Source organism: Myotis davidii, unplaced genomic scaffold (genome assembly GCF_000327345.1).
Source record: "Myotis davidii unplaced genomic scaffold, ASM32734v1 scaffold1277, whole genome shotgun sequence".
Taxonomy (NCBI): Eukaryota; Metazoa; Chordata; class Mammalia; order Chiroptera; family Vespertilionidae; genus Myotis; species Myotis davidii.
Genome location: NW_006290682.1, coordinates 3062247 through 3066140, shown reverse-complemented (window position 1 = coordinate 3066140; position 3894 = coordinate 3062247). Strand labels below are relative to the sequence as shown.

General features: G+C 53.0%; 1 protein-coding gene across 1 annotated transcript in view; it reads left to right on the top strand.

Moving 5' to 3' along the window:
- The first annotated feature begins 838 nt into the window (after window positions 1-838).
- Window positions 839-3894, top strand: part of TBL1X (transducin (beta)-like 1X-linked) — a 29398-nt gene continuing 26342 nt past the window's right edge. The window contains exon 1 of the mRNA XM_015563961.1: window positions 839-917. The gene's annotated coding sequence lies outside the window, so the exon portion shown is untranslated. The remainder of the gene's footprint in view (window positions 918-3894) is intronic.

Here is a 3894-nt window from a genome sequence, read left to right as displayed (position 1 = left end):
AGACACGCTGGTTCACTGTTCAGTGTGCATATTGATTGAAAAGTAACAGCACGTGTGATCGGAAGGGTTATCGTTATGAGACATAAGCCTGGCTTCAGAAATCAGTGTGAATGGAAATGTCTGGCACAGGAATGGAAAGTTGGGGAGTGCTAGTGCCTTTTGTTTGCTGTGTTTTTAGGGAAGCCTTAGCGGGGAGCAAAGATTCAAATTTGGCCCTAACCCATGTGGCTCAGGGGTTGAGCATTGACCTATGAACCAGGAGATCGTGGTTCGATTCCCAGTCAGGGCACATGCCCGGGTTGTGGACTCGATCCCTAGCAGGGGGCACGCAGGAGGCAGCCGATCCATGATTCTCTCTCATCATTGATGTTTTTATCTGTCTTTCCTTCTCCCTTCCTCTCTGTGAAATCAATAAAAACATATTTTTAAAAAAAAGATTGGGATGTGGTTTCTGTGTTTTTCCAAGCATGTAGTGTGTGTGAGGTGGACATGTACACACAGGCATGCCTGTCAGCACTGTTATTATCGCCGCCTGAGCTGTGTCTAAAGTTTCTCTAAAGCGTGCTTTCTCCCTTAGAGGGTGTGTATGGTTCACATTACCGGTGGCATGTGGCTCAGTGCTTAGAGGTATTGCAGAGCGGCATTCATTTATCATTAAATGATAGCCTGTCTGAGCTCACATTAATTTGACCTACTTTGAGAATTTTAGCATTCACACTTTCTACAAGTAGCATAATAACTTGACAGGCCATTTAAAATATATGTTTTTATTGGTTCCAGAGAGAGGGAGGGGGAGGGGGAGGGAAAGGCAGGGAAAGATCTCTCCATGTCTCCCCAGGCAGACGCTGTGCGGTGTCTATGCTCGGATGCTGGGGGGCCCACCGGTGCGAAGGGGCGCACATGAAGTCACCGTGAAGGTAAGCGCCCCGCCTGCCTCTGGATCTGTCTTTTCACCTGAAATCTGCTTGCGAAACGGAACTGCGTTTTGCCAAAACGGAATGCCTTCTGTTTACAGTAATGGGGGCGGGCAGGGAGCGGGGGGAGAAAGATGCAGGTCTTTCTCCTCGCTGAACTTGAAGGTAGTGTAGATAGAACATCATTAAGTCATCAGGGCTGGATCGCCGTTCTATGTGCTGAACTGACGTTTTACTGCCTTGCAAGAATTTCGGATACTGGATGGGCTCTTACCAACTTTTCTGAGTCTTCCCGGGATAGGCAGCAGCTTCTAAAATCAATCTCCTCTCAACACTGTGAATTAAAATTAAGCTGATGCCCTGACCGGTTTAGCTCAATGGATAGATATTTTAAAAAAATAATAAAATAAAATAAAATTAAGCTGAGCCCGGCTGGTGTAGCGCAGTGGATTGGACATCGACCCATGGACCAGGAGGTCACCATTCGATCAGGGCTGGATCCCCAGTAGAGGGTGTGCAGGAGGCAACTGATCGATGTTGCTGTCTTTCTCTCCTGGGCAGGTAGTGAGGACGTGTGAATAGGGTGTGGGCACAGTTTGGGTGGACCCAGCGGCCACCTGGGAGACGCCCGGTGGTGTGGGATGTAACTCCAGGACTGGCCGTGTCTTCTGTCTGGTCCGCATCCTCCGTGGATGTGGGCCTGGTTTTGGGGTGAAGCCATGAATGAACCCGGAAGGGGCAGCTGGCACAGGAAGGCCCCTCTCTGCCGGTGGCACCCTAGGGCTGTCTTTCGTTCCTTGGCGAGCGGCGATGTTTTCTGCCACTAGACCCGCTCCTGTCGGCCGGCCCTGCGCCTCATTTCTTGCTTGGGAGAGCTGCCTCGCGCCCGTGCTGCTTATTTCCAAAGACGGTGCCAGGTTTTAATTAGATTTTGATGAATGGGGAAGCGGTCCACGTTCACAGGAGAAAACCTGCAAAATATGGAAGAGCACCTACTCACATATGTAGGTATAACCCACTCCAAACAGAGGCTTGTTTTGCAGAGTAGCGTGTGTGTGTGTGTGTGTGTGTGTGTGTGTACACAAAATGAAATTTAGCACTATGCACGTTCCATCTTGTAAGCCAATATTTTAAATATACCTACATATATTTTTATTTTAGAGAGGAAGAGAGAGGGAGAGGGAGAGAGATAGAAACATCAGTGAAGAGAGAGAATCATTGATTGGCTGCCTCCTGCACGCCCCCTACTGGGGCTCGAGCCCACAACCCGGGCCTGTGCCCTTGACCGGAATCCAACCTGGGACCCTTCAGTCCCGTAGGCCAACGCTCTACCCCCTGAGCCAAACCGGCCAGGGCTGTCTTCAGTTTCTTGATGGGCTTTAAACCCAAGTTATTATTTATGTTGGAATACTTGTTTAGAGGGGCAACCCCGGCAAAGCCATCCGCTGGCATGAACGTTTAAATTCCTTTCTAAGCAACACGATGGGGACTTGGTGGCTGTGGGTCACCGTGGAAGGGGCTCTTCCTCTTCGCTCCATCCCAGCTGCGGAGTCCTCCCGTCAACCTAATGGGCGGTGTCTCCAGTCAAAACTGGGTCAGGCAAGAAAACAAACACCACCCGCTGATTGGACCTGTGGTTTCCAGTTTGTTTTGCTTTTCACTTCCGTTCAAGGCCACGGGGGACCTGCCGCTGCTGCAAAAGCTCTCTTTTGCTTCAGAAAGAAAAGAGGCTGGACAGCATCCCCAGGCGCTGCATGCAGGCGGTGTCCGGAGCCCCGCCAGGGGCGGGCCATGAGTGGGGTCCGAGGTGTCCCCAGGAGAAAATGCTTACCCACACACGGCCTCTGGGGGAGTGCCTTCCTTTTCTTCTTCTTTTTTAAAAAATATTTTTACTGATTTTAGAGAAAGAGGAAGGTTGAGGGCGAGATAGAAACATTGAGAGAGAAACATGGATCGGCTGCCTCCTGCATGCCCCCTACTGGGGATCGAGCCCACAACCCGGGCATGTGCCCTGACTGGGAATCGAACCATGACCTCTGGGTGCATGGGATGGTGCTCAGTCACTGAGCCACACCAGCCGGGCAGTAGTGCTTTTTTTGATGGGCTTTGTAAGTGCCACTTGGGTGGTCCGATCACTGATGACCATGCTGAGGCCGCCAGCTCTGGTGGATTTTAAGGGGTGGGGGGGAGCGGTGTCTGCAGATCCCCTTGGATGCCCTTGCAGGTTGCTCTTTAGCGGTGGTGCACAGCTGGCTGAATAAAGTCCTAACCGGCTCTTCTGGGACCTGCTGTGCGGGGGGCCTGCACTGGGAATATGAAGCATTTAGCCCTCCCTCCTGCTCCCCCACAGAGGGCTGTTACTGTCCTTCATTTGGAGATGACAGATCTGTCACAGAGCTTGCCCTGCGATCTAGAGCTAGAAGGAGGTGGAAACGTGGTGAGAGAACCTCCTTCGGGCTCTGACCCCGGGTCCCCCATCTTCTGCCCCAGCTCTGCAGCCAGCACGGGCATGTCGTGCACCACGTCATGCGTCCACTGAGACCGTTCTTACAGAGAAGACGCAGGCCACCTTCCCCACACACACAGTAGACGGTGCCTGCGTGCCCTTCAAGCCTTGGCGCAGACGGCGGAGCTGCCCCGGGTCCATGGGAGTGTCTGGCACATTGTTGGATGTCAGGGCCAGCCTGACAGGGTTGAGCCAGGCTGAGGCAGGGAGGTGGGAACACCAGGGGGCAGACGCTCCAATCGGTAGGTAAGCTTGCTGCTGGGGTCTGGCCGATCGAGACTGGATCAGGACTGAGCAAGACAGGCCGGACACATTCTGGAGCCCTCCCAAGTTGGCCTCCCCAGCTGGCCAACCTCCTGCATCCCTCCCCAGCCCCAATTGTGCAATGGCAGCGTCCCTTGGCCTGGCCTGTGCCCTCTCGCAATCCAGGACGCCTCAGGAGATGTCGGAGCGCCAGTTTCAGCCCGATTCTGC